A 7,590-nucleotide genomic window follows, 5' to 3' on the forward strand; every position below is an offset into this window, starting at 1 on the left:
TGCCCTGGAATGGGTCAACACACTGTTCCTGAGCTTATCTCTGTGGGTTCCCCTCACTGAACCCTGCGCCAGCAGGCAGTGTGTGTGCTGCCAGGTAATTTTCCCTTGTTTGCTTAAGGAGTTTGGGGCCTTAAGGCCATTTCCAAAGGCTTTTGGTTGAGCTTGCTAAATGGAGGCTGCCTTCCCTCACAAGCACAGCGTCCTGACACACGGGGGTTTGGAGGGTGATGAGACTCTGTAGGGCATCTCGGTGATCGGGGCATTCACTGCTGTGCCCCTCCACCTTGTCCTCAGGCTTTCTGTCTCCTACCCAGATCCTCTCCCCATATTACCGAGGCCCACCCTCCAGCCCAGAAGTTATGAGGGCTCTGTGTCTAGTTTTGAGCCCCACAGGGCATGGTTTGTTGTCCAAAAGGGGAGACTGGATGTAATAGAAGCCTTGTCACATCATGGTAGCCGTCTTTTCATTGTTCCATGGATTCCATGTCACCAACCCTGAGAAAGGTCTGGAAGTCGCTGATTCTGAGTCTCAGTTTCCATATTAGTCAAATGGGGGATTTGGACCAGAATATTCAGGATTCTGTGCTGTTTTAGAAGGTCCATGATTTCTTTACCTTTTGTGGGAAGTAGAGTGATTTTGTAGCTCTCTGACCTCTCCATGAAATGGAGCAGAGTCAGTACGGGGACCAATGAGTAGAATTCTCAGTATGTAGTAGGAGTTACCTGACTCCTGTTAAATTCATAGTCTTCTTTCTTGAGAACTGTCCTGAGTTTTCTGGCCTGACATGCCCAGGCCACAGCTCGATTCTATGGCTCAGTTAGTTAATTTAGTTGCTTAAGTTAGCATTAACCATGTAAGAGCAGTGCAATTGGCTATTACAAGCCAGACAATACCCTCATTAGTCAGAATTATTACTGAGCACTGATGAACACGTGGTGCTAGACAACAAGCCATAAATGTCCAAAATGTTGAGAAAATGTCAGTGACCCATGTCATACTATTGCCAGCTTGCCATGCCTGGCTCCAGCGTTTGGGCCTCTGTCCAACATTGCATTCCATGACACTCCCTGACCCAGAGTGTCAGTGCTTGAGCTTTGCCAGGCAGCTTCTCCTTGGGGCCCTAAGCCTCCTCCTCCCTCCTGCCTCTGCTAAACTGGCCTGAAGCTCAGGACTGGGGAGTGTCGAAGTATCTGAGCCTGTGGGAGGGTGACAAATCCAAAACATGTGAGGATTACCCCTTTTGGGAACGTTTGTTCCATAATTAACGACATTTCAGTTCTCTAGTCTCCCAGCTTAGCATCCGCAAAGCCATCTCCATGCTCCCTTTCTCTACAGGCTCTGCCCTGCCAACCTGTACACTTGGGGAAGCCCCACCTTGTTAACGTTCTTCCCATGACTCTGCCAACCTCTTTTGTTGGATCTTCTTCACTTTAAAGCCAAGTTCCTCTGAGAGTATTCTGCACTCTTGGCCACCACTTTCTCACCTTTGCTTCTCAACAGATGGGTGTTTTTATCCACAGCTGCTGAAATTGCTGTCCATAAAATCAGGAATGTATGCTGATCGCCACATGGTTTGGGTTCTCCCCTTACTTGATCTTTGCAGCATTTCATTTCATCCTGTCCCTGAAGTACCCTCTTTGGTTAGCTTCCGTGACATGACTTCATCCTCATTCTCCTAACTGGCTGCTCCTTCTCAGGCTCCTCTGGCCCTCAAATGTCAGGCTTTTCCCGGTTCCACCTTGGCTTTTGTGGCCTACTTGGCCCACTCCCCATGAGCAATTCCATTATGTTCCTGTGCCTTCAGCTGCCACTTATAAGTTGACAGTTTCCAAATTATGCGTCTTCCAAACTTTACTTGCCATTGGACATCACCACCTAAGTGTCCCCCACATACCTGAAGTGCAAATCCAAGGTAAAATATGAGCCCTTCTTTTTGGTTCCTGCTGAATTTTCCATCACAGTTTCTCCTATTGCCAATCACCTGCTTGCCTACTTTAAGCATGTGGTTCATTCCTGTTCCTCTGGACTATTGTAAAAACCTCCCTCAATGGTATTTCCACCTCCAATCTTGCCGTTCAGTTGTTCTTTCTCTACTCCAGTTATAAATTTGTCCTTGACACTCTCATTTGGCAGTTCCCACCATCTACAGGATGGAATCCCAATGATTTTACATTCCGACCATGAAGTCATGGTCTGCCTCTAGCTGGCCCTCCCATCCACCAGACTCCTTATTTTCTCAAACACCCCACGCTTTGTCCAAGTTGATGCTTATCGAATCCCTGTGCACTTTCTAAGTTTACCTTCTATGAAAACTACTCCTGGCTTCCTTCTCTCATTGTCTTCATTCTCAGAGCACTTTGCAATGGCTCTGTCGGGCACTTAGGGAGTCTTAGGACTGAAAAGAAGAAAGGGTGTCTTTCATCCTGTAGCTCCCTTAAGCAGAAGGACTGGGCTTTTATTTTCTGGGCAGCCAGCACAGTCCCTGGCCCTGAACAAATGCCCCCATGCAAGTACACTATGCAGGAGTCCATGGTGAAGAACAGACAAATGAATTTTGAAGCTTGGAGGTGACCTGGGCCTCAGGGAAGAGACCAAGAAGGGTTGGGTTGGCAACCTCTTCTTCCCTATAGTGCAGCTAGCTAGTCAAGGCTACAGTGGTATCCAGCAACGGCATGCACAGAACAGCTCTATACAGAGCATTTAAACCAAGCTTTGGCATCTAGGGAAATGGGGCCTTCTGTCTGTTTTTCATATTAAAGAAAGTAGGACATATAATATAAATTAAGCTCAAGGGGGAAGGAGGGAAAAAGAGGGCGGTGAGGGAGGGAGTGTGGGTGGGAGCAGTGGAAGAACCATGGCTGAGCACTGTCCTCTGTAAGTTCCTTGGACATGATAGAGGCAAGTCCTCTGTCTGGGTTCAGTACTTTATCATCTGGTCATACTTCCACTTTTCCCCAGGCAGAACTATTGACACAGGAATCTACAACATTTATATATATCAACACAGAAACCAAATAATAAATGCTTGTGTTCCTGTGTAAATATGCAAACTTCCTTATGCAGACAGGGGTGAGCAGACATTTGGCTTAGAAATATTTGGTTTTTGGGAATATTTAACAAATGCAGGTCCGGACGAGATGTGGGCTGCTGCACCCTCTTGCTGGTGGTCAGGTGCCTGGACCCATCTCTTTGTATCAGTCTCCCCTTTGTATCGGTCTGCTGTGCTCTGAGCATTTCAATGGTCACTGTCATTCACTTCATTGAAACTAACAGGTTCTTTAGTGTGTACTCGTGTACTTAACAGTGATAGGGAATGGATTATGTGTGAGTCATCAGTGAATGAGGGTCTTCAGTCTACATCATCAAACACCTACCCCTACCAGGTGGCAGACATGTGCCAGGCCCTGGAGCTACAGAAGGCAAATGTGTAGAAGGAACCTGGAGGAGCTCACAGCTTATAAGGGAGACCTACACTTGATGGGAAGATTATTCCTCCCTATTTGTAAGTACACTTACTCATTCATGGAAAAAAATAACACAACACAACCCTGGAAGGAAATACACCAGTTATCAAGGGATTGTAGTGATGTTTTTGTTGGTTCTCTTTATATTTTCCACAATTCCCAAGTTTTCTACAATAAACAGACATTACATTTATAATTATAATATATTTTTAAATCATTTATGCCTGGGCAGAAAAGACTGTTATTAAGCTTCTCAGGGTGCCCAGGGTTCTGCTATTTTGTCAGGAGAGCCTGGTTCTGATAATTCCTTTAGGAGAGCAACTTAAAATTCAAGTGAAGGGGAAACAGAATACGCAGATGTCAACTCAAGGTAGTTGCCACCTATGCAATGCCACCAGGATTCCCCAATTTGGGGTTTAGTGAAAGAGGGATACTTTATTTAGTGAAAACCGCACAATGGTGATATAGCTTAGCTGTGAGACAGCTCAGGAAAGAGATAGCTTGGGTGAGGTAATTCAGATGTTAGAGCTCTAGTGCTGTAGCTTTAGCTTTGGTGTTATGAGCTCCTGCCAGGGAAATGCAGTTTTTGATGGAAACTGAAAGTGCACTCAGTTGAGGCAGAGGTGAAGCTGGCTTATACAGAGGAGTTCCTGCCCTTGGTTCCTGATTGGTCCATTATCACGCAAATGAGGACTCCAAATCCTCATAGTTTGATTGGTCCAAAAAACGCTATCCTGATTGGTTGGAATGAAGCCACTCTGATTGGTTGGTAAACATGCAAATGAGAATATAGCTAGTGGCACAGCTCTGATTGGACAGCAAAAGTCTCAGTCCTGTTGGACAAATTTTAATCCTAGGACTCCCTTAGAAGAGTCAACTCAGATGGGAGGAGGACAGTGCAGGAGGCTTGGCAGCTCAGTCTGTGACTTTTCCCTGAAATGCAGCGTGGGTGAAAGGTCTCTGTAAACAACGGCTGCAAAACTCTGATCATGAATTTTGGGCCCAGTTAATCACAAAGAGTCCTTGTTTGCAGGCATATTTCTCTTCAAAGTCAACACACATTTCTAAGCTTCTGATACATTTTGCATTACTACTTTCCAGCAAGGCTGTGCTGATTTACCTTTTCCTCCAACAGCCCATGTGAGAGGAGCAAAGGTTTGGAATGGACACATTGGTTCTGAGGGCACGAGTGTTCTGTCCAGTGACACTTAGTGGCAGGCTTAATTTCTTCCCACAGGACACTTGCTGATCTAGTCACAAAGGCTCCTGCTCATTTCCCATCGTATCTGCAAACATCCAGGCCTGGTTAAGAGATCAGAAATACATGTATTTTGACAAAGGACTGGAACACGCTTCAATCAGCCCTGAGCAATACTATCTCCCCGAGCAAAAGAGTCCTGCCAGTGCTCTGGGCCTTCCTCTCCCTCTGTCAGAAGTGTTGGAGTCTGTCTGAATGATCTGTTATCTCCAGAGTGATGGCATGAAGTTTGCATCAGGTGTGACTTTGGGCAGGTGATCGCTTAAACACCCAGTCATGCTGCATGTTCTGGATGTTTCTCTGAGAGTGTTATTGGATGAGATTAACATTTAAAAATCAGGACTTTGAGTAAGGCAAATTGCCCTCTGTAATGTGGGTTGGCCCCATCCAATCAGTTGAAGGCCTTCTGCCCGTAGACAGCCTTCAGACTTGAACCGTACCATTGGCTCTCTGGGTATCTAGTCCACTGGCCCAGTCACCCTGCAGATTTTGGACTTGCCAGCCTCCATAATATCGTGAGCCAATTCCTTGAAGAAAATCCCTCTCTCTCTCTCTCTCTCTCTCTCTGTATATATATATCATAGATATATGTATATATCTATATCTATATCTGTGTGTGTGTGTGTGTGTGTGTGTGTGAGAGAGAGAGAGAGAGAGAGAGAGAGAGAGAGAGAGAGAGAGAGAGAGAAAGAGAGAGAGAGAGAGAGATCCTCTATGTTCTGGTTCTCTGGAGAACCCTGTCTCATATAGAGAGGGTGGGAAACACCTTACTCTCAACAGTGCTTTACTTCCTAATTTCTCCTATTTATCATTTTCTTTTCAGGCTAGAGACTGTCCTGCTGTCCCCATTGGTGCCCACAGTCCCTCTCCCTGCTGAGTCCTTCTTGGTTGCTCTCCTGGGACCAACTTGTGCATCAGTTTTGTTTAACCTGTAGGGCAGGGTTAAACACTGCACTATGTCTTTTCTCAGTTTCCTGTGTTCTGCCTTCTCTCCCTCACACAGCCTAGTGCCTGACGCTGCCTCCTGAAGTGGGTACCCACATCTTCTTGGGCATTCAGAGTATGGGGCTGGTGTTTGCCCTGTTATGACTGTAGCACAGACACCATGCAAACATGCACTGGTGATTTAACTCATCTGTATATCCCAGATACAGGTGCAGTCTCTCCTGTAAAGGATATGGCAAATATTTTTACTTTTCTATCTTCCCAGAGTCTCTGAACTCCATCCCTCCCTGGTGTCTCAGCAACTGTCCCCTGAGAGACATACTGTGGATGTGGAACCAAGTGCCCTAGGCCGTGGATGTGCCCTTGCTCAGGTTTATGGATTTTACATGATTTAGGGTCTGGTGGTACTCTGAGGAGCAATGTTTTTGATGAGTGGACCATTGACATCATCTTATGAATATTCATGGGTCTCTGTGCTCTGATTCTAACATGAACTTCCTTTCCTTTCCCAGAGGAGAGGGATTTCAGTGCTGTCCGCCTGAGGATGGGCTGACATGCTTGTCAGTTGGGCCTCAGAGGATAAGAGATGGCTGGGACCCCAGACCCCAACTAGCCGCCGAATGGAATATTGCTGGATGGTTGAGGACCATGTGACCTATCCCCTCCCAAACATATTCCTTTTTTTATTGTGGTAAAATATATATAACATAATATTTACCATTTTAACAATTTTAAGTGTACAATTCAGTAGCATTAAGTACTTTCACATTGTTCTGTAACCATCACTATCTTTTCCCAAATTTTTTCATCATCTTAGACAGAAACTCTGTAACCGTTAAACACTAACTTCCCATTCCTCTCTCCCCCAGTTTCTAGTAAACCCTAATCTACTTTCCATCTTTATGAATTTTCCTAGTTTACATATTTCATGTAGGTAGAAACATACAATATTTGTCCTTTTATATCTAGCTTATTTCACTTAACATAATGTACTCAAGGTTCATCCGTGATGTAGTATGCATCAAAACTTCATTCTTTTTTATGGCTGAATAATATTTCATTGTATGTATATACCACATTTTGTTTATCTGCTTATCTGTTGCTGGATACTTTGGTTGTTTCCAACTATCTATGTATTTTGGACATTAAACCCTTATCATATACATGATTTCAAATATTGTATTCTGTAGGACAGGGACATATTTTTTTGGGGGATATAATTCACCCCAAAAGGATTTTACCAGGATAAAAAGACATAATAGCAGGACAGCCTCTTGCAAACTAGGGCATATGGTCAGCTAGATTGAAGACTCTGGATTTTACCTTATGTAAGGGGACTGCCCATTTTCTCCATCATGGAGAGCAGAAGCCCCTTCCCCTCTTTCCACCTTACTATGCCTCCTTGTGCTAGGCCAGGGTCTGGCTCACAGGGTGTGGGGACAGAGTCCCAGAGAGCAGTTTCCAGGCTCTCGGCCTCGCGTGGGGAGGTGCTGGCTCGGGTAGTGAATGACTGTCGACTGTGATTGGTTGGCTGTCAGCTGTAACCGGCTAGCCAATTGGCTACTGATGTAACTGCGAGGCTGCGTTGATTGGTTGGTTGGTTGACAGGCAGAGAAGTGAATGGCGGACTGCGGATCGTGTGGCTACTACTGCGTGTGTCTCTCCCGCCGCCAGAGAGAATATAGTGGTGTGACTCCCCTACCTGTGGCTCCGTGGGTGTTCCCTTTTGGCCTAGCCGTATCCTGCGCTCTTATGTGGGGAGCAGGACCAGAGGCCCTGCAGGCCGCCCTGCACGACACATGGCCTCCCAAACCTGACAACTCCTCTTACAGATGTGCCAGCTCAATTATTCTCTCTCCATGCCACAGAGAGGCAGGAAAGGACTCGGATCCCTTTTGTGCCTCTCACCAAAAGCTTCCATC

Source organism: Rhinolophus ferrumequinum, chromosome 16, assembly GCF_004115265.2.
Source record: "Rhinolophus ferrumequinum isolate MPI-CBG mRhiFer1 chromosome 16, mRhiFer1_v1.p, whole genome shotgun sequence".
In the NCBI taxonomy this organism is placed as follows: Eukaryota; Metazoa; Chordata; class Mammalia; order Chiroptera; family Rhinolophidae; genus Rhinolophus; species Rhinolophus ferrumequinum.